Below are 24,512 nucleotides of genomic sequence, written 5' to 3'. Positions count from 1 at the left end.
CTAGATTTAGTGGAGGAAAACAAGATAAAAAAACATTATGAACCAAATTCTTCCTGTCAGGCTCTGCACCCAACCCAACACTCCTTGCCAGGCTCTGCATCCTGTTTCCCCTCCCTGCCAGGCTCTGTACCCTGTCCCCTCTCTGGTGGTCTAGTGCTAGGCTGGGACAGGGCACAGAGAGGCAGGGACAGGGCATAGGGCAGGCAGACCTAGTGACAGACAAGCAGGCCTAGTGGCAAGCAGGCAGGCAGGCAGGGAGGCCCCCCTCTCGGACAAACCCAACACTTGGACACCTTCAAGAGCAATGACAAGCAAATAGGAGGCAGCAGAAGCTGAACAACTTACCGAGCTGCCCTCTGTCCAGCATTTTCCTCTGACCCTGTCTATCAACCCTCCCCCTCCTACCATCAAACTGTCTTTGAGATCCCTGGAATCAAGTCGCAGAAGCTGAACAACCAACCCAGCTGCCCTCTGTCCAGCATTTCTCCCTCCCCCTACACTTTTCAAAGTACCCTCCAACCCTAGCAAAATCACACAGAAACTTAAACCCCACTCCCAGAATGCTCATAATGAAAACACACACTAGAACTCAATTCAGTCCACAGACACTCACACACCACAAGACTCCCATACTTAAAGAGACAGGCACAGAGATGCAAACCATCCCATAGATACCCATAACCACCGGGCACTGTTCACAGCATTTTTAATCTTCGGTTTCACAACTACTTTTTGTTCGCACCTCCTTTCCAAGTCGCAAAGTTTCAGACCCAAGGGCTCCCTAGCACTACCAGGACTCCAGGACCGACAACCAATAATTTCTACTGATTAGTGCAGCCAGTCTCCTCCTCCTCCTCCTGTCTCTGGTACTCCTCCTCCTCCTGTCTCTGCGTGTGAGAGGCAGTTTCCTGCCAACTCGATGGCCCATCAGCCGAGATGAGAGTGTTCGTGAGATGGGTCAGGGTCCCGCGCTTGTATCTATAGTAATGGTTAACATTTGTTATTGGTGACGCTCAGAAAGGCCTAATAGCCAGGGCATAATGAAGTGGAGTGTTAACTTCAAACTGTCTTTGAGGTCTCTGGTGTTGTCGCAGAAGCTGTCCGTATGTGACCCCACGCTACAGTTCCGCTCCCTTCTGTAGTAAGCTTTATGGTGTACTAATCAGTTACATAAACAAATACGTGCCTTTTAGTTTTCCAGGGAAGACCATAATATCTCATCCAGATTCAGCTAGCTTTGCCTACTTACACGATGCAGGGACCCAGGCGTTATGAAATACTTTTATTATGAAAATAGATAAATATAGTTCATAAGCCAGCAGCAATAACTAATTATTGTTCACAAAATATCCAAATACATATATGAAACTCAGTACATAATTATTACAACACACTGGCTAGATAAATAAGTAAAACTAATTATTTCTCTCTAATTCCTTATAATAATAATTCCTGATTAACAGCAAACTATTACAGTTTATCACCAAGAGTAACTTTACAAATCCTTATCCTATAGACAATAGGATTCTCTCTCTAACCCAGCTGAAAAGATAGATAAGTTCCTTACTCTCACCATCCAATTAGGCCTTAGCCCGGGAGATGGAATTATTCTTCTCAGCACGAAAGATATGAATTCCCTTGATACAGGAACAAGAGTTCATCAGTCACTGGTCCAGCTGTAAATTAGGTTGGCAGCAAAGGTTTCCTTTATGTGATGGAATCCAGATCTGTTTATAGGTCCAGTTTTCTCTCTCAGGCAGAGTCACAAGAGGTAACTTTTCAGGTCTTAATTATTATAGAAGATACACAGAGAAACCTATGATAAGATGCAAGTTCACTCACATCCCAGCATAGACTAAATTATAATTAGCACATTTCACTTGGATCTCGTCAGATGACTTCTCCGGACCAATCCAGATGAATAGCCTTTCTGTATAAAGTCTTGTACAGGCTGTGAAACAGAGGCACCTTCGTTAGATAAGAAGCACAGGAGCAATAACTCCCCCAAGATTCACATAGGCAGAGCATGTAGGCATAGCTGGATGTCCTTGACTAGAATACAGTTCTGGTACATACCCAGAATGCATCAGGCATCATAAACAACAAATATGTTTTCTTCTTTCTCTTATTGCAAGGTTTAGGCTGGAATGATTTCTTGCAAGCAATGGTTTAGGCTTTATGATGTCAGAGAGGCTAACCGTCAGGTGCAAATAAGGAAACACCCCTACACTTCAACACAACTTTTTCCCCCTCAGCTGGGTTCCGCCCCCCTCTGTCGCAGTTTCTTGTTTACAGCGGGGCGGGAGCAAAAAAGCTGACGAGTTTGCAGGTAAGATGGGTGAAGGAAGAGGGAAGGAAAGAGGGGGGTGGAGGGATGCTGGACGGCACACACGGGAGGGTGGTGAGGTGATCACTGCGGGGAAGGCAAGGAGAGTCAGGGCAGAAGCAGGGCAGCAAGCTGGGGCAGAAGCAGGGCGGTGATTGGGGCAGAGAGCAGGAGAGTCAGGGCAAAGAGCAGGAAAGTCGGGGCAGAGAGCAAGAGAGTTGGGATAGAGAGCAGGAGATGCAGTCAGAAAGAAGATGAGCGACTGGTCCCCAGCAATCACTTGTTTCTTGATCAGCCAGCCCAGTCTGTGTTCCAGTTTTTTTGTTAGTGAATCGCTGCCTGCCTACTTTACATGCCGTTTCCCCTCATTTGCATGTGCGGATCGGATCGGAGGATGATCGGCTACGAGGTTAGTGAATCGGGTTGGAGGAAAATCAGGTGGCAAAGTGGTCGGAACAAAATCGGTGTCCTTAGTGAATCTAGCCCTTAGTATTACTATACAATACATCTATGCAAAACACACACGCTTTTCTTGCATTGGAAACATGTCTATTCATTCTTTAGAAGTTGTTTTTTCCTTTAGAGGTTTGCTTCTTAAGCTGTTAATGCCTCTATATCCCTTGGCTGCTATTGACGCCAGATGGTAAGGTGACAAATTCTATTTAAGATGTGACTGCTTCAAAGGAGGTGAAGAAAAATAAAGGCAAGCAATTTAAAACACATGACAAGTGTAAATCATTCTTTCATTAGCATAAGTGTAAACTTTATTATTCTTCATCTTGAGGTCATTTTAATTTTTCTGTTTAGAATTTTTTGTCTTCATACGCTCACATCTTCTCAAATAAATTGTGCGTTGAAAGAGTTGGACAATGTAGACTCAGAAATCTTTGAACTGCATATCAGATCACACTAAGTGATACTTGTTTAGGGGATCTTCCTATAACTACAGTCATGATATCATTGGTATTGTTCTGACATCATATTTCTGTTGTATGATTGTTCTACAGTGCTGTTAAAAGTGAACTATTAGTAGGTTTCAGTTTGCAGTTTCCACATTTACCTCATTGACTTACATTTATGCTTCTGTTTGGCCATTTCACTATTGTTATGCTGTTAGCAAAATTGTAAGTTTTATGTTAAACTGTATCTGCTCTAGACTGCCTTGTGAATTTCTTCATAAAGGCAGCTAATAAATTGAAGTTAATTATTTGGGTATTAGGGGGGGGGGGAATATTTATTTATTCAGTTTTTTTAGCCCGTCCTCACAAAGGAGCCCAGAACGGGTTACAAATTACAGTGGTACTTTGGATTACGAGCATAATCCATTCCAGGAGCATGCTTGTAATCCAAAATGCTTATTTATTAAAGCGAGTTTCCCCATAGGAAATAATGGAAACTCGCTCGGTTTCCGAGGCGCCGATTTTGCGAATGTTTTGCTCGTCTTGCAAAACACTCACAAACCGGTGCACTCGTAAACCGAGGTACCACTGTACATCCATAATAATCCAGACAGAGCAGAGATGACATAGTTTACATAAATTGCAATATAGACTTGACAATAACTTACAATATAGATATGACAATAAAACATATGCACTAAGTAGCATCTGGTGAGATTAGATTTGAATATTAGATTTGAATTAGTTTCTGATAGAATATTAAGTGATCTTAAAGTATAAACTATTTTTATCTTATATTGCACTTATTGAAAGATTTACAAATGAATAAAGAATTTAAAAATAAATAAATAAATAAATTCTAATAAATTCATAAATAAGAACAAATAGTACTTAAACAAACAGGAAAAGAAAACCCCACGTGTTAAAGTGTTGCTGAAAACCAACACAAACCCAACCAGTTTATAAATGCAACCAACCTATTAATTAAACTTACATGTGTATGTTAATTAAAGAAAGGTAAATTTTTAATCATTTAATTGTCTGCCTCATATGAGGGGCTGCTGAAAAGTTCTCAGCTCAACCAACAATGTTGCGGCAGTCTCCATCTAGGACTATACACTTGAGGGTCCTTTTACTAAGGCACGCTAGCCGTTTTAGCGCATGCTAAATATTAGCGCACGCTAAACGTTAACGTGTCCATAGACTATAATGGACGTGTTAGCATTTAGTGTGCGCTAAAATGGCTAGTAAAAGGACCTCTTAATCCAGTGATTTTCTACTTTTTTCGTTCTGTTGGAAAAGTACAGAACAAAAGAAGCGGAAAATCGCTGGACTAAAGCCCCAATTGTGTAACCAGCGCCTAAAGTTAGGCACCTATTTTGGAGGTGCCCACCTAGATAGATGCCTATCTAAATTGAAGAACAAGCTCAATTAAGCTTTTTAATCAGCAATGATTGAAACGTAGGGGCCTATCAAGAAAGAGCGATTCTGTAACAAGGCGCCTCTAAAAATGTAGGCATCCTTCAAAACAATAGGCGCTATACATGTTAGGCATGGGCGTGGCTACGTGTTAGGCACCTTGTTACAGAATCACTGCTCTTAAGCATGCTTAAGCGCTCGCATGGGTGCCTAACTTTTAGTTGTACCTAGAGCTGGCCTATTTATTGGGCACCTATTTATTGGGTGCTCAAATAGGTGCCGCTCAGCATGATTCACTAAACAGCACCCAATTTTACTTGAATTGCACTGAACAGTGCCAAACTAGGCGCCAAACATTTGGGTACTGGTTACAGACAGGGCCGGATTACCCAATAGGCCAACTAGGCACATGCCTAGGGCCTGAAATAGTCAGGGGACCCCGCTGAAGGATGACACCATTTTTTTTCAGACAGCAACGGGCCCCCCTCTTCCCTCCCTGCATGGCAATGAGCCCCCACCCGATGACATCAACGCCGGCCCCCCCCCCAGCAACGGGCCCCCACCCGATGATAACAACGTCGACCTCCCCCCAGTATCGACGGATGACAATTCAGCCAATGAAGCTCGAAGAAGGTCCCACAATGACTGCGTCTGCCGGTCCATCCCCCTCTGACATCACTTACTTCTTCCAGCAGATGCAGTCATTGCAGGACCTTCTTTAAGCTTCATTGACTGCATTGCCGTCCGTTGATGCCGGGGAGGCCAACCCTGTTGTCGTCAGGTGGAGGCCTGTTGCTGATGGGGCTGGCGTTGTTGTCGTCATCAGGTGGGGGCTCATTGCCATGCAGGGAGGGAAGGGGGGCCCGTTGCTGTCTGGAAAAAAAAATGGCTGTGTTGCTGTGGATGCAGGGGTGTTTGTGTTGTTGTCATCATCGATGCCGGGTGGGGGTCCGTTGGCCTAAGGGGGGGGGGGGCGTTGCCATTTCTGTGTGGAAAGGATGGTGGAGGGAGAGAAAGTGGGCATATGCTTATGGAATTGGTATGCAGGGAAAGGGGGAAAACAAGGAGGAAGGATACTGGATTTAGGCTGGAGGAAAAGAAAGAGGGCAGATGCTGATGGAAGTGGAGGGAAGAGAGAGAAGAAAGTGAAATGCCAGACCATGGGGGTGTGGGAGAGGGAAGGGAAGAAGAGGAGAGGAGAGAGATGCCAGATCATTGGAAGAGGGAATGGAAGAAGATGAATGCCAGACCAATGGGGGTGAAGGGAAAGATGGAAGGGGGAGGCATACAGTTTCTGCAAGTGGCATAGGACAGGGTAGTTGGGAAGAGAAACGGAGAGATGATGGACCCTGGGGTGGTGGGGAGGGAGGGAGAGATGCTGGATGAAAGGGTAGTTTAGAAAAGGACAGATGGTGGATCTGGGGATGGTGGGGTCCATTGCCCAAGCTGCGGATATGGACACGAAAAAAAGGAAAGATGCCAGACCTCCGAGGGAGGGAAGGAAACAGAAGGGGAGGACAGAGATGGAAGATGGATGGTTAGCACGGAGAAAGAAGAAAATGACAAATGGGCAGGAGAACTACCCTGTGTGTGATGGATCAGTGTGTCCTCAGCTTCAAGGACACCAACTTCGAGGACATGGGGGAATTCATCCATCAGTCGCTGCAAAACCAAGCAGAGACTGATAATGTAGAGGAATTGTGGTCAACACTGAAAGCTACCATACACGAAGCAACAAACCGATTTATTAAATCTGTAAGTAAACGACGAAGAAAAAACAAACCGCAGTGGTTCTCTACGGAGGTCTCCAACCTCATAAAAGAGAAGAAAAGAGCATTCATCTCCTTCAAACATTCAGGGAAGCAGGGCTCCAGGGAAGACTATCTGGCCAAGTCAAGAACCGTCAAAACAGCAGTCAGAGAGGCCAAACTGCAGGCGGAGGAGAATCTAGCAAAGAATATCAAAAAGGGCGATAAAGCATTCTTTAGGTATATTAGTGATAGAAACAGGAACACAGGAGGGATAGTACGCCTTAGGAAACCGGACGGGAACTATGTAGAATCGGACTCCGAGAAGGCTAAACTGTTAAATGAATACTTTTGCTCAGTTTTCACCCGTGAGGCGCAGGGATCTGGCCCTCAGCTACCAACAGGGGATAGCTCGATAGACCCGTTTTGCAGCTTCGAGTTTACGCCCAGTAATGTCTACAGTGAACTATCCAAACTCAAGGTTCACAAAGCTATGGGGCCAGACAACATACACCCCAGAGTACTCAGGGAGTTAAGAGACACCTTGGCGAAACCACTATCAACACTCTTCAATCTCTCCCTTAGCAAAGGAAAAGTCCCGCTAGACTGGAAAACGGCTAATGTCATTCCACTCCACAAAAAAGGAAGCAGGACGGAAGCTACGAACTACAGACCAGTGAGTCTCACATCAATAGTAAGCAAACTAATGGAAACTCTAATCAAACACCAATTGGATACGGTCCTTAACGAGGGGAATCTGCGAGATCCCCGTCAGCATTGGTTTACGAAGGGGAGGTCCTGTCAATCCAACCTGATCAGCTTCTTTGACTGGGTGACGAGGAAGCTGGATATTGGGGAGTCCCTGGACGTCGTGTACTTAGATTTCAGCAAAGCATTCGATAGCGTACCACACCGCAGGTTGTTGAGCAAGATGAGCTCTATAGGTTTGGGAGATACCTTGACTACATGGGTGGGGGACTGGCTAGGAGGTAGACTTCAGAGGGTGGTGGTGAATGGCTCCCCCTCCGAAACGACAGAGGTGATAAGTGGAGTGCCGCAGGGCTCGGTCTTGGGCCCAATCTTGTTCAACATCTTCATAAGGGACTTGGCTGAGGGGCTTCAGGGTAAATTAACGTTGTTCGCCGATGACGCCAAATTATGCAATATAGTAGACAAGAACACAACAGGACCTGACAACAAATCCAAGACCGATAGTATGGCACACGACCTCCTCCTACTGGAGAATTGGTCCAGGACCTGGCAACTAAACTTCAATGCCAAAAAATGCAAGGTCATGCATCTTGGCAACAAAAATCCATGTAAGACTTACACTCTTAATGGTGAGATCCTAGAGAGAACTGTAGCGGAACGAGACTTAGGGGTAATCATCAGTGAGGACATGAAGACTGCAACTCAGGTGGAGAAAGCTTCATCTAAAGCCAGACAAATCATGGGTTGCATACGAAGGAGTTTCGTTAGCCGTAAGCCCGAAGTCATAATGCCATTATATAGGTCCATGGTGAGACCCCATCTGGAATACTGTGTACAATTCTGGAGACCACATTACCGCAAAGATGTGCTGAGACTTGAATCGGTCCAGCGAATGGCCACACGGATGGTCACGGGGCTCAGGGATCTCCCGTATGAGGAACGGCTGAATAAATTGCAGCTCTACTCCCTAGAGGAACGCAGGGAGAGGGGGGACATGATCGAGACATTCAAGTACCTCACGCGCCGTATCGAGGTGGGGGAGGATATCTTCTTCTTCAAGGAACCCACGTCAACACGAGGGCATCCATGGAAAATCAGGGGAGGGACATTGCATGGCGACACCAGGAAATACTTCTTCACCGAGAGGGTGGTGGATCGATGGAATGGTCTTCCGATGCAGGTGATTGAGGCCAGCAGTGTGCCTGATTTTAAAGCTAAATGGGATCGAAAGGTGGGATCTCTTCGCAAAGGGAGGTAGGGGAGAGTCATTGGTGTGGGCAGACTTGATGGGCCTTGGCCCTTATCTGCCGTCACTTTCTATGTTTCTATGTTTCTATGAGATCCTGGCAAGCGAGTTATCAGAAGATAACCAGAGCCAGGGGCCAACAAAAGGTAGAAAAAATAATTTTATTTTCTGTTTTGTAATTACAATATTTATTTAGTTTACACCACAGAGCCAGTGTGGGGTTGTAGATGTTGTAACCCTATATGTCTGCTAAGACTAAGCCTTAGTCACATAGGGGTCCTTTTATTAAGGTGCACATTTAGCGTGCGCAAAATCAGTTAGCGTACCTTAATAAAAGGACCCCTAAGTATCTTAATTAAAAATTTGACCCATGACTTAGCCTTTTTTCAGATTTCGGCCCCTTATGTGATTGAGTTTGACTCCCCTGATGTAGAGTGATGCAGTTAGGTGATGTAAACTTGGTTATTAATTTAGAGTTATATTTTGGATAGTATTACTGCTTTACAATATATTTGAACACTTTTATATACGTATTGAAAGGGTTCAGACTTCAGAGTTAATGTCCTAGGTAAGTAGGTGGGAAGGGAAGGAAGGGGGATTTTAGAACATAGAACATAAGAACATAAGAAACGCCTTCACCGAATCAGACCTTTTTGGTCCATCCAGTCCGGTGACCCGCACACGCGGAGGCCAAGCCAGGTGTTCCCCGATGAAAACCTGTTTACCCGTATCCATCGATGTGATTTGCAAGAAGGTGTGCATCCAACTTGCCCTTGAAACCCAGAGATGCTGAGGAAAGTTAGATCCTGCTTCCATCAAAAACATTTTACCCTCCTTGTCCAATCCATCATCCTCTCCAGATTGGACTATTGCAACTCTATCTACTTAAGCCTAACTAAGAAAAACCTCCACAGACTCCAACAGATTCAGAATGCCGCGGCCAAGCTCATCTTCGCTAAAAGTAAATTTGACCATGTCTCCCCGCTCCTGGCCAAGCTCCACTGGCTTCCGATAATCGCCAGGGTCCACTATAAATGCGCCTGTTTAACTTTCAAAATCCTATATGGTATCCTCCCTCCCTTTATCCCTCTTTCTTTGAATTCCTCAAACCCTAATACCACCAGATCCTCCCACAAATTAAAACTATCCTTCCCCTCGGTAAAAGGCATTTCCCACACAGGAAAGCTAGGGACCTCCCTTCACTTCAAAATCACTGATCTCTGGAACAACCTTACCTCCCCTCTTCGGAACTTGAGCTCTCTCCAAGTTTTCCGCAAATATCTGAAAACCTGGCTTTTCTCAAAAAATGTAAGTCTCCCTCCAACTTAGGAATCAAGGAAACTCTTATATCTTGGCATCCCAAGTCCTCTAAATTTTCTTCACCTCTACCTCTAACCCTCTGTTGTAGTTCCTTCCTATTTCTCCTACTGTAAACCGCGTCGAGCTCTACGAACGTGGAGATGATGCGGTATACAAACCTAAGGATTAGATTAGATTAGATGTTTGGGGATTGCATAGAAGAAAAACTGTGTACTGGTATGCTAATCTTTGTTTGTTTTGAATTAAAAAGAAAGAAATATAAATGGAAATAAAAAATTAAATAAGAAAACAGATAAATGGGGATGGGGTATGAGCGAGGCATGGGCGGGGCTGGTCCATGGGGGCCCATTGTACTTGTGTGTCTAGGGGCTCTCGAATAATTAATCCTGCCCTGGTTACAGAATTTGGGCCTAAGTGTATAGCCCTCAACGGAGACTGCCCCAGCTTTGTCGGTTGGGCTGAGAACTTTTCAACGGCCCCTCATATCTCCCCTATCTCTCCTTTCTTCTAAGGCAGGGCTGCCCAAGTCCGGTCCTCGAGATCTACTGGCAGGCCAGGTTTTCAGGATATCCGCAATGAATATGCATGAGAGAGATTTGCCTGCACTGCCTTCTTGGTATGCAAATCTCTCTCAAGCATGTTTATTGTGGATATCCAGAAAACCTGGCCTGCCAGTAGATCTCGAGGACCGGACTTGGGCAGCCCTGTTCTAGGATATACATATTTAGGTCTTCAAGTCTCTTTTTGTAGATCTTTTGGCACATATAATTTTTGCTGCTTTTCTCTGAACAGCTTCAAGTTTTTTTTATGCCCCTAGCAAGAAACAAGCTCCAAAACGGAACACAATACTCCAAATGGGGCCTCACCAATGATTTGTACAGGGGCATCAACACTTCCTTTCTTAGTTTCTCTCTGCAGCCTAGCATTCTACTGGCTAAAGCCACCACTTCCTTTGTTATAGTGTTTCTCTGCCTTGAGAACCCTCGTCACAATCACTGCAAGATCTCTCTCCTGAGCTGTGCTTCAGTCTTTCTCAATATCATACATCTCTTTTGGATTTCTGCAACCCGAGTGAATCACTCTGCACTTCTTCACAAGGCAAGCATTAAATTTCCAGGTTTAATGCTGGTGGCAGTCAACAAAACACTGATCACCACCGACTGCATATCGAGCCCTTAGTAAAAGTTTGAGTAAAAATTTATACACTCAGCCTTAGTAAATTTCCAAAGAGGCCAATTTATGGCATAACTCTCAGAGTTAAAGGCATAAATCCTTTGACTGTCAGGCCCAGTGGCCTCTAGCAGGCCCTGATCAGTCAGCTTATAATATCAAAATCAAAAATGGGTGGGATTGGATCTGGTATTACTAAAAACTGGAACTTGCCTGGGACTTTTTCTTATTTATGTCTCAGTTAGACTGTATTGTTTACTATGGGCTCCTTTTACGAAGCCGCGTTAGCGGTTTTAGCGCGCGTGACTTTTTATCACGCGCTAACCTACACACTAGTCGAAAAACTACTGCCTGCTCAAGAGGAGGCGGTAGCGGCTAGCTTAGCCGGCAGTTTAGCACGCAGTATTGCGCCCGTTAAACCGCTAACGCGGCTTCGTAAAAGGAGCCCTATGGTTTCATTGTATTGCCTTCTGATTCTTTTTGTATGGCTTTTGTATAGTCCTTATGTGCAATGTTCCTTCAATAAATATATTTTCAAAAAAAAAATCGAGGAAAAAAATACAATACCATACCAAAATCTAACAGCTTAGCTAACTATTCACAGAATGGGTTTGTTTTCAAGCTAAGATACCGATTAGAGAATGACATGGGGTCAAAGTTTGTCCTCATCCCCACAGGCTCTGCCTCTGTCTCCATCCCATCCTATCCCTGCCCCGTCCCCGCAGGCGCTGTCTTTGTTCCCGCCCCATCGCCACGAGCTCTGTCCCCATCCCTGTCCCATCCTCACAGACTCTGTCCTCATTTGCACAAGCCTCAAACACTTATGAGTTTATGTTTAAATTTTTTTTATTAACGTATAAAAAGGGACAATATTCTGTACAACTGTTTATAAATCACAAATAGTGCCTTCCATTTCGATCTGCCTTTGGTACAACCTTCCTAAAGATTCAGTTGCTATGTATTTTACATCATCTTGGAAGGTAATTGGATTGTCTTTCAGACATGGGTATAGAGCAGAGCCTAAACTGTGTAGTGGATGAACAGAAAATAAATACCTAAAGTGTCTATTAAATACTGGAAATGTTCCTTGATGCCAACAATGATGGATGAATCTGTTGCAGTAATAGTAGGATGCTTGAGCAGCTGGACACATGATGGAAGGACATTGCAGATGGTAGAAGTCTAATCAGCAGACAAGACTCTTATTGCCACATCAAAGAAATATAAGACACAAATGATGTCATTTAACAGTAGTTTATTTAAATACAAAAGCAGCTTCAGCATTTTTTTTAAAGCACTGAATTAAGCTGCCTAGTGTCTAAGATATGTTTTTACATATTGATACTAATGTCAAGCTTTTAGAGAATGACACGGACAAAATCTGTCCCTGGCCCCAAGGACTCTGTCCCTCTCACACAATTAACTATGGGTACCCGTCCATGTGTCATTCTCTAATACTGATACAAATCAACAATAAATAGCATTAGGTGACATGCTGTTCTCAAATCATGCTATGCATCTCAGATTGAAAAGGCAGCGTGAAATTCCTCACTGCACAGTCCAAAGATAGTCAGTTTGATCATAAAGATCCTAGTACATTTCAAGGAGGCCAATTTAGAGACATCAGGATCTTAAAACCTTTAAATATCGGACCTCTAAATAATAACAGAATCTCTATAAATGTTAGTATTCTCTAATCTTAGCATGCAAAGAGTGCTCACATTTAGGTGCTAAGAATATAGAATTTCTGAGCCAAAATAATTCTGTAAGCAAGAGCGAAAGAACATTTCCAAAAGCAAGAATGGAAAGACTCTTAGCTGGCCATGGAAAACATTTAAAAACTGTAATTTTTGCCAAAGGAAGCATTACGAAGCACTAATAGAAAGGGTGCTTAAACTACCGTATTCACTATTTTCATATTTGGAATCTGTAAAATAAAATCCAAGTAACAGCAATTATGTGTTAAGAAACATTGCGCTTAACTTTGCACCATAAAGAGAGGGGGTCATCTTCTGTTCAATTAGAGATGCATTGAAACATACAATTTGATGGGGATGCCTAAACTTTACACACAGCTGTATCTTTTTCTGCCTCATTTGTCTTTACCCTGGTGTTTTCCTACATACTGTATATTAAATTTGCATTTACCTCCACCCATTCCCCTGTCTTTTACTTGCCCATGGTCTCTTTCTGACATTCAGTTCTGCTTTCCATACCAGGGATTTTGGAGGAAAATAATTCCTCATACGTTTTTGAACTAATAGTCATGATGCATGTGATAGCACAAGCTGCTGTGCATGATTTTGAATGTTATCAGCAAACTGAAACATGCATGCATTCATTTCATTTATTTTGTATTTACTATATATGTCATAGTATCCACAAGTTCTACATGCCACAAAAAATACACATATTAATTCAATAAATGCCCTTGGAGTCTGTTATTGCTCATTTGGGAACCTGTTTACTAAACTGCATGTAATATAAGTTTAATGTGTTTTAACACTTTTGCAATTACTTAACACATAAAGATAAAATATGTTAATGTATAGTTTCCTAAATATATAATTAGAGAATCCAAGGATATTGAAGGATTTCTGTCTCCTACCCAAGTGTGAATGTGGTCTTGGCTTTTATGCTTTTTAGTGTACTCAGGATGTGTCACAAAATATTTTAATTTTTATATGTGTGAGGGAGTAAGGGGTACTCCCTCACTGATACTGCAATTATACCACTATACTTCAGGGGGCACTAGTTTACAGAGATTACAAGTAGGTTACCTAAGGAGCGATAGGTCAACCCTGCTGTGTCATGGCAGGACTCAGGCAGCAAGGAATTCATATGCCATAGAGTGGAGTCATTCAGGGAGGCCCTGAGACAAGAAGTTTCCAGAAGGAAATATCTTCCCTAGCTGTGGGCTGAGGAAAAGTCCAGGGAAACAGAGTGGCCATAAAGTGTGAGAAAGACTGGCAAGTTGAGAAGTCTGTTATTTATTTAAATAAATACTTTGATGTTAAGTGTGAAAGTCTGAAGGCAAGTCTGTGTGTGAAGCTAGATTTTCCTTAAATGGGTAGAGGAGAAGCCCGAGGAAGTAGGGAAGGCTGTGAGAAAGCCTGTATATGTGGACTTTTTTTCTGGGCTCTGACTGGGACCAGACCTTGATACCTGACTAAAGAAAGACTGGTCATTTTGTTCACATTAGTTCTCTCCTCTCTTCTACCTTCCAAAGTATTTAGATCAATGCTGTCTTGTTAAAATGTTTATTTTATTTTTATTTTTCCTCTAACTCTACTTCTCACTCCTCTATTACCTTCCAGGTACTTTAGTTAGATTGTGAGCCTTTGGGACAGTAAGGGAATTTTTCAAGTACCTTTCTTATTTCTAATCCTAATGTATATTTTCTGTAAACCGCTTAGAACCTAACGGATGTAGCGGTATATAAGAAATAAATTACATTACATTACAATTGACTAATTGATCTAAGTATTACAGCCATAAGGGAGAAAAACTGCAAAACAATATTCTGCGTTGAGACTCAGACTCCTGTGGCAGGTCTAAAGGCCGAAACACCACAGATCACCTTCTCTATTTTCTTTGTCATATCTTTTGAACCATTTCAATTTAAAAAACACATTCCAAAGAAAAACACGCAAAAACAAGTCATTGTGATGTAGGAGGAGTCAATATTTTAGTAAACTGGCCATACAAACATCCCAGCGGAGCAATGGGACACCTTAAGGGGCACTGCAGTGAACTTCACATAAAAGATCCCAGGTAAACATCTCACCATGTTTATTTATTAGGATTATTTACTGCCTTTTTAAAGGAATTCACTCAAGACAGTGTACAACAAGAATAAGTCAAACAAACAATAGACAATTACAGCAGTAAAAATATTCAAATTATAATCAAATTAAGGGAGTGCAATTTTTAAAGAAGATAGGGAAGGTGAGGAGAAGGGTGGGAGATGGACCATGGTGGGGAGAAGAGGAAGGGATGACCAGACCGCGGGGTCTCCTGGAACAGTGTTAACCCAGGGGTGGGGAGGGATGAGGTAGAAAGGGAAGAGCTGGACTAGAGGTGGGGGGAGAGGACTAGAAAAATAAATTATGGGCCCAGGAACAAAGAGGAGGGGAAGGGAAAGAGAGAGAGATAGACAGTGGTAAATGGGATAGAGGGAAGACAATGGCAGAGATGTTGGACCTAGGGAGGCAGGCCCAGGGATTAAAGGCATAAAATGAGAAATATGGTGGAGTAAAGGATGAGAGGGAGAGAGAAAAAGAGAAATGTTGGACGTGGGAGAGATAGATGCTAAATCATGGGGCAAGAAGAAGGGAGAAAATGAGGAAAGAGAGTGGGAATAATGTAGGGGGGTGGTGAGAGAGAGGAGGAGGTGAGATGACAGACTCAGGGGGAAGGGACAGGAGGGAAGAGAGATGGTATATGAAGATGATGGAAAAAAAAGGACAAGGAGATGTCAGGCCACGAGGAAGAGAGGGAGAGAAGATGCTGGGCTACAAGAATGAAGGGAGGGCATATATAGGAAATTGTGGAATCATGTGGGAAAGACAGAGGAAGGGGATGAATGAGATGAGGATAGTTAGTAAGTATTAAGGTAGAAATGTGGTAATGAAGAATAGAGAGAAGGATTACGAGTTGAAAGACAGAAGGGAATAGAAGGCTAGAAAAGGAGTGAGATGGGAAAAAGGAGAGATGGAGCATGAGAAGGGAAGATGAAAAATTGGTAGGTAGCTGAAAAGTAAAAAGGAGAGCATAAGAATATAAGAACATAAGAATAGCCTTACCAGGTCAGAACGATGGTCCATCATTACCAGTAGGGTGAAATTTGAGTGGACAGAGAGACAGGAAAGAAAAAAAGGGAGAGAAGACCTAAAAAGGAAAGATCAGTATATTAGAGACAGGTGTAGTCAGGGAATGAAACAAGACAGAAAAGAACAGAAAATACAATGGACCTCAACCAATGGTAAGGGACTTATCAAAAGACAAAGGAAAGCAGAAGAGACAAAATGGAACCAACATGATGGAAAATATATTGTCAAGACTACAAATGTAGAAAAAAAAGAGTGTTTTAATTTGAATTTATTAACTGGAATGTGTTAGCTTTGGGATATGTGTAAATTGTGTATCACAGATCTTCGTATTGTATTCAGTGGCTTACCAGACAGCTGATGAAGGGGAGGGAGGGGACAGTGGCCTGAGTTCAAGATAGGTGGCAGGCATCAAATGTTCTCCCTCCCCCATGCCCCCTGCGCAAATACAAAATTTAAATACCCAATCTGGTGGGGATCCTAAAGCCCTGGCATTTGAAGATTTCTCCTTCCAGCCCAGCAGCCAGAAATCTCTAAGCTCTGCAACTGGTGGCAGCTCGGGGTCACTGCTGCTAGCTGCAGAGCTTGGAAGTTTTGACTGCCAAACTGGAGGAGGTGGTCTTCGGCTGCCAGGGCCACCAGCCACAGCAAAAGAGGTGGCTAATTTTTGGGAGACCTAGGCACTGGGACCCCTTTGTGTTCAGTAGAAAAAGAAGTGCATATCTATTTTTATTTCTTCAGTGCTGAAGTACTTGCTGAGTTTAATTTTTGGGGTTTCCAGTTCAGTTTCTATTTGTGATCCCTTGTTTTGTATTTAGCAAAGGTCTGTGTTTTGTGTGTGAAGAAGTCATTTAAAGTTGTTTTATATGTGGTAGCAATGGCAGGTGGGGAGATCAGGAGAGGGGGCAGGGAGTAGAGGGGATCGGGGACCCCCTCCTTAATGTCTGCCCTGGGCCCCAGCATGTCTAAAACTAGGCCTGATCACACATACAGAAAGAAGATTACACATTCAGACACACACCCACCTCGCCTCAGCCACTTACAGAAGGACACACACATTCACTTACACACACAGAAGCAACTTTGTAACAAATTCTGTGCTAAGTACTGTACATTTGTAATAAGCCTATTTTTGTATAAAATACCTTTTCCCAAACCACACCTGTTTGTTGTCATATTGTGCTACAACCCCACTGCCTCTGAGAAGTGGATCCTTATATTATATGGTAAGCCCTCCAAAACATAGTAACATACATAGTAAATGACGGCAGATAAAGACCTGAATGGTCCATCCAGTCTGCCCATTAAAAAATGCATGAGTAAATGAACTTGTCTCTTCTTCAGTTTAGATTATTTGAAATATGATATATCACCTAGGTCAGGGGTAGGCAATTCCGTTCCCCGAGAGCCACTGGCAGGTCAGGTTTTCAGGATATCTACAATGAATATGTATGAGATGGATTTGCATGCACTGCCTCCTTGAGATACAAATCTATCTCATACATAGAGTTAAGAGTAGGGTACAGGCCTGATTCCACATCTCTATGGCTGGCTAAACCACCCACAAGGCCTACTCTAGGAACCTGCTTGCTGCTTTACTAGGAATGGTCATATCATCTGAAACTATCATACAGGCATGTATGTACTGTTTCATTCACATCTGTTTTTATGGGGGGTAGGGGGTAGGAGGGGATCATTGACCATTGGGGAAGTGTGTGTGTGTGTGTGTGGGGGGGGGGCATGCTTTCATTCCTCCAGTGGTTATATGGTCAGTTTGGGCACCTTTTTGGTACTTATTCATTATTAAAACAGGTCTAGCCTCAGACGTCCAAATTGTGCCCTAGACGTTCTCTAAAATGTTTGATAATTGCAGAAAAATGTCCAAATCATAAGCCTGCCCTAGCTCCACCCTTGAGATTGTAGATGCACTGCAGACAAGCACCATCGAAATCCATCTAGAAAACCATCTAGGGAATTGGAAGGGTTTAGCAAAAAAAATGTCCATCTGCCCCTTTATGCTACATTTTTTTTCTTTTTTGAAAATGAGTTCCATAATATAGCAAAAACTTGATATGCAGAATATGCAACACAGAATATGAAGACAAGTTTTTGCACTGCATCTAATATCATTTTATTGCATCTTATTAAGACACTTTTAGAATCAAATATCTTTATTGTTTTTCAGTGTTGCATCCATTTCCATTGAAGCATCAGTTAAAAGAACGCTATTCTGCTATTAAGCTGTTAATGTAGCTTGCACCAAAAAGTAGCAGCATCCTTATTTCTGGTACCATTAACAACCGGGATGTTACTCTGAATTTCACAAATTGTCTTTTCATCTTAGTTCACTTTCTAAAACTCTGGAGGTTAAATTGCCATTATTGAAATATGTTACAACATCATTTGTTATGTCTGCATAAGAGATTTTATGGGAGCATGAACAGTTAATTAGCTTAGCAGCTCTAAGTACAACTTTATAAATGTGCACTGAAAACCCATCTGTAGATCTGTTGTAAGTGTCTTGATGCAAGCAAATAAGGTCATTCTTCTGTAATAATCAATGATACGATACCGTTCTACTGATTCCAGCATTTTTTGTTTGTTTCTGAGACAGATATGTATTTGAAGTCCTACAAGTACACAATCAGGGATTCATCCTGGTTTAAATCAAAAACCTTCATGTAAAACATTGATTGATTCTAGTGTCTTGTTAATAAAAGAAAAGAAAAGGGGGTGAGGGGGTCTGCACAATATAATCTAAGGGTGACAAGTAAGGAGATCTGTGACAATTCGAGAACTGGAGGTTATTCTTCCTAGACTGATTCTCCAATAAAGTTCCAGTTGGTCGTGGATTCAGATCTTGTCTTTGACTAACACAAAATTCTGAATGTAATTCCTTCCTTTTTATAGTCATCTAATCAATTTTTTTTTTAAATACCTTTATTAGCAATTGCAGAGGGAATATACATCCAGAAGTGGGGATAGCATAGAAAAAATATAACAGCCAGGGAAATCAACAAGTGAAAACCATGACAGCAGATGATGCATAGTACATAAACCCTTTGGCTGGATGCTGTCACACCCGCGCTCTCCGAGAACACCTTGAGCCGTCGGGTAGTGACATGAAGCTTGTACTGGCGTGGTCCCTTTAGAATTAGGGTCACCTTTCAAGTTGGTAGTCGCTGGCAAATGCACCACTAAGCTTATTCTCCAAAGGTTTTGGAAAAAATCACACTTTGTCAGAATGGCCTTGGTGAAAACATAAGCTTTTATTCGGCCACCGGCCGTAGAATTACTGTGCCGCTCCAGGTTTTCCTGGTAGCATGAACATCATACAAAAACAACAGAAAAAGTTCATTTCACTCCTGGTCACCAAGCAAGCAGCTCTGGACTTGATTGGTAAAACACATACAGTTCTTAATGTGCCATGAGGCTAGGAGGTGAAACAGTTTGCACCAATAACTCTCCATTGTAGCTTTACAGGAGAGACATTCTTGTTCATGATTGAGGAATATGTTGTGCTGTCCTGCAGTGCATTCACTCTCTCTAGCTGGGTTGAACTTTCTCCCTAGTCCCGAGCAGGCTTTTCCCTGAGAGGGTTAATTTCCTTATCCCTACGAGGCAGGCAGACTAATTGAATTAGTTAGTTGCTAAGGCACTATCTTTACAACTGGGCCCTTTCACGGAGTGTGGAAGTCAGGAAATTCTGGGCTTTAAACTAGCCATCATTATACCCTGGCGTTTGGTTCAGCTGTGAACATAACCTGAAGAGGAGATTACTGTAGCCTTTCCAAACTCCAGCAAAACAGCATGTAAAATTGCAGTACAGGATTATTTCCCTAGTAACTCCCACAGTCATTAGTTCACAGAGCAAGCAGAGAAATACAGCCAAGACAAAACCTCTGTTCACAGACCTTTCCCAGGATATTCAGCTCTCCATTTCCTCTGAACAGCTTTCCTGTATAGCCCCACTTTCTTCCCATACCATGGGCTCTGGGGGAAGGAATTCAGTGGCCAAATTACCAGCCTTTTCCTCCGTCATTTCCCAGTCAGTGCTGAGGAACTGCTCAGCCCCGTCCTGCCTCTGCTCTACTGCCAAGCCTCGTTCTGCTCCTCCTCCTTCTTCCCTCTGCTCTCTAACGAGCCTGGCTTTAAGCTGAGGGGAAGAACCACTCCCCCTTGGCTTTGGATGGGGGAAAGGAATTCCTTCCTCAGCCCATGCCGTTTCTCTGAGGGGAAATTGCTTGTGAGCTTTCTGCCTTACAGGCAATGGACAATAGCAAGGCAGCTTCTTCCTGCTTGGCTCTGGAACTGCTTCAGGTAAGTCTAAGCCTTCCTGCTCTATTTCCATTACATTGTCACTCACCAGGTAGTCAGCTAATTTATTGTCCTGGGAATTGACCTGGTCAGCCCTTCTGCACTGGGGTTTATATACTTTCCTTAATTTCCCTGTGGCAAACCTTGGGGAAGACGTCCGTTTGTCACAATGCCCAACACAATTGACATTTTTAAGTAGCATAAAACCCCCAAGCAAACACACACAAACCCCAAACATCTGGCCTCAAGTCACAACAATCATGCATCAAACGCCTTGCATTCATACCCCCCAAACACCCAAACACACAAGTGCAGCCACCCAGGAGAGCGAAAATTAATGGCTGAGCTTGAGCTTCTAGCTGGTTCTGCAAAATTAGTAAATGGCTTAACAATATAGGGCTCCTTTTATGAAGGTGTACTAGGGTTTTTAGCGCACGCACAAAATTACTGCGTGCTGTAGCGCGCGTTAGCCGAAAATCTACCGCCTCCCTAAAAATTCCCATGCGCGCTAGCCACTACCGCCTCCTAAAGAGGAGGTGGTAGTGGCTAGCGTGCTCAGGAATTTAACACATCCTATTACGTGCCTTTGCCCTAGTGCACCTTTGTAAAAGGAGCCCATAGTCTAGTTCTGAACAAATAGCCTTTGCCACACTGACAATAGTTGACAATCGATGTTGTTCTGGTGTTTTTCTCTTTTACCGCTTTTCATCCAGATTTTTATTGGTCAGGATGGGGGTGTCTCAGGTTATTATACCCTTTTCATTTCCATAATTCTGTTAGGGTCATGATTCAGTGCTTTTTTCAGTACAGTGATGTTGTAATGTTTGCTTCGTGTCCAATGAATGAAACGTGCCTTTTTGTATGAAACTTTTCCACCATTAACACTTTGCAGCCAGTTCTAAGCAACCATTTACAGCTCTTTCTTATAGAATCTACAAATGCCAGTTGTATTAGTTTTTTTCGAAGATTGTTGTGAACCATCTTGTCCATAATCCACAGTCCAGGCTGCCACTATCAGACTCTTATCCTTAGATTTCAGTTATCCTCAGCCATCCATGTGTCTGGGCTTGATCCATGAATGATTTCTGCAGTAATGGTATATTTATCACTTGTATTATTTTGTTTGCTGATCCATGTTTTAAAAAAGCTTTTTTTTGCCTATTTTGCCTATTCTGTTGGTTCCATTCTTACACTTCACTCATTCCTTCTGCTCATTGGAATGCCTGTTTATGTTTAAATGACAGAACTAGATTCTGGACACTTGCTTTCATATTTCAACAATTTTTTGTACATTTGGATCTTTTGATACTGTTTAATAGGCCTGAAGTCTATAATGGTAGCTCTGTATGTATTATCTATTTCTATGAATTCCATTCCTCCTTCAGCTCTAGTCTTAGCATATGCTAATGCTTATAGCCTACTCCATGAGTGTGGAGGAGTTTCCTTGTTCATACATCCAGGTTGTTAAGAGGCCAGTCCACCATCCAAAGCTATATAAAAGGATAGGAATCACAAGTTAGTTGATGACTTGTATGTTATTCTTTGATACTGGTCCACTCTTCAGATGAACCAATTTTAGCATATCCTTTCACCCTCCTCATTCAAATATTTTTCCCAGATCCTCAGCGACACCACTCTGGGCTCGATAGACTCTCACTGCCCAAAGTTTGATGTGTCCATTCTTCACTGGATCTTTAACATTTAATTAAATGACAATTTCTATTTAATTCTTTTAAATGTTATAAACGTATTAAAGATGATACTTAGCTTAGTGATCTTTAGTCTAGGGATTACTGCACCAACATGTTTCACCTTGGAGGGTTTTCAAGGCTCCCATCCCTAAGAGAAAAGATAATGAAACTGATTCTACTCTCTACTATATAACAATTTCAAACCTGCTAAATACCCAACCAGCCTTAAATATATCACTTTTAATCATTACTTAGCTTACCTAGTCATTTAATGTCAGCTTCCTAGACCATCACTTTAATCCAAGATGGCAGCAGCATTCTCAACTCCAGTTTAAATTTCCACACGAGCCTGTCATCTGAGGATCACTTGGTAGCTGTGTCACCAGTTTGACAGGACCGCGCCGGAAGGACATTCTTTATGTAACGATTTAGTTCAAGTTTACTGATTTTCTTCTAGTTTGCTGAATTGCTCACCCCCTGTGTCACCCCATTCATAATAATGTTGACCACTCTAATTCTGCATTTAAGCCCCTAGGGGGGACCGTTTTTAATCAGTAAATCCACCTTTGTTCCTTGTAGTTAAGATTTTTGAGAATTGGGAGGAAAATCTTAACTACAGGGAACAAAGGTGGATTTACTGATTAAAAATGGTCCCCCCCTAGGGGCTTAAATGCAGAATTAGAGTGGTCAACATTATTATGAATAGGGTGGCACAGGGTGTGAGCAGTTCAGCAAACTAGAAGAAAATATGTGGGAAATGGTGGTGACTAGGTAGAAAAGTAAAAACATATAATAAAAGAGCAAATTTCAACTATTATTTTCATTTTTTTTAAATTCATTATATTAGCTTCATTAAAAGAAAAGTTATGGAGTAGGAGGCATTACTTTTCACCAAACTCTCATACATAAGACAGGTGAAACAAGTTAAAACAGAGCTCAACTAAAACCCAAGATGATCATGATTTTGGCAAATGCCTGCTTCAGGACTTAAAAAGTAGAATTCATGTGTCATTATATACCATGTGCACAATTTTTAAATGTGGGAAAATGGGAACATATGGAAGGAAAGGAAGGGAAAAGAGGAGGAGATGAGAGAATAAAGGTAATAGATATTTCAGTTAAAATATGGTATATGAAATATACTTTGGTTTGGATTTTTTTTTTTTTTTTTTTTAGAAGAGGCCTGTACTACAAGGATATTGTATTAATCTTGAATGTATCTGAGCCAACTCAGTGAACAGTATTTTAGATTCAAACAGTTTTTAGTGATGCAAACATCATCAAATACAACAATTACAACATCAAAATACATCAATAATGCATCAACTATAATAATATAATATACATAATAAAAGGCAAATTCCACTTTCAATAACCCCCACTTAAAAGATATATTTTAAATCTCAGTAGTATATGTGATACACAAACTTATGATATTGCTAAAAAAAAAGAGTGAGAGACAGAGAGAGCAAAAGTACCCAAAAAGAACAAGAAGCAAGGCTATTGACATATTCCCTAGATTATCAGTCTGGTGAAGAACTACCATGAATAATTGGAGTTCAGATAATAGATTGTATCAACAAAATAACAGTATTAGTCTGAAGTTTGAAAGTAGAAAATTGGTTTGCTGGAGAAGCAGAAGGTGCTTAATTTGTGAAAATTATTTCTGAAAGACTTGTCCAGAAGCAGAAATAGATGTTGTCTGAAAAGCAGTCATTCAGAATAGTCTGTTGGTTTACAGTCAGATCAATACAGAATGGAAAATTAATTCTTCCTACATGAGCACCATAGAGATGCATTATAGGAAGACAATACAAGTGTGTCAAGGTTCTACAAAGTTCCTATTAACAACAATGAAACAAGTCTTCCATCAGGAGTGGGGATAAGAAAGGCTGATAAAAAGGGTCATTCGCTTAAAGGACAGCACAACTTTCTGAATGACGACATGATCAAACGTTTGGTTGTTGGCACTGTTTGTTCTTCTCTATTGCAGTTTTCTCATAAGAACTTAGCCTTCAAAAATCCCCACAGACCCTGGAAATGAAGCAGTATGCTGGGCTGCCTCTAGCTTGTGCGTGTCAGAAAAGGCATCTGCCTTGATATCCTGTCATATAAAATGAATCCTGAAGTTGTTTCTGTGCCAGGAACAGTCACAGGGGACATTAGGAGCATGGCATAAAGACAAGGAAAGGTAAAAAAAAAAAAAAAAAAGAAGAAGGTAAAAGGACAAAAAAATATTTTCAAAGCTGCTTAAGGACTTTGAGAAAATGAGAGAAAAGTGATGTAGTCAGGCATTTAAGGTCACACAGATGGCAAATGATAGCAACAGCTCTCAGGCAGGCTTGATCCTCCAGATTGTACAGTATTGTGCTCTCATTGTTATGCCTTGATACTGTATGTGAATCTGAAAAGCCTGCTGCAGCGTATTTCAACAGCTACAGTAAAAAAAAAGTTGGTTCTTCCACTTATAGAAGGGAATGGGTTGAGACAAAAGAACAGCGGTGATTAAACCTGTGCAGAGCAGAAGCATGGAGACACACAGACACATTAACACAGGGCCAGAATGAGAGACCTTTCAGAGGTTTGTTATATTGACATTGTGAATGAGCTACTAACACACATTTCACAAGGGATGTGTACTCATTTGGAAATGAAACTTTAGCAAAATTCCTCATTTCATTCCACTTCAATTACAAAAGCAGATTACCGTTCATGTTCCTAAAAAATAAAAATAAAGCTGCTACCATGGGTAAAAATTTTTTCACAGGTTCTATCCCAAACCACTTATACTATTCATGGTGGGATGTTTTTTATTTGTTTTGTTTAACCTTCTCTC

Source organism: Geotrypetes seraphini, chromosome 6 (assembly GCF_902459505.1).
Source record: "Geotrypetes seraphini chromosome 6, aGeoSer1.1, whole genome shotgun sequence".
Classification (NCBI taxonomy): Eukaryota; Metazoa; Chordata; class Amphibia; order Gymnophiona; family Dermophiidae; genus Geotrypetes; species Geotrypetes seraphini.
This window is presented reverse-complemented; position numbering follows the sequence as displayed.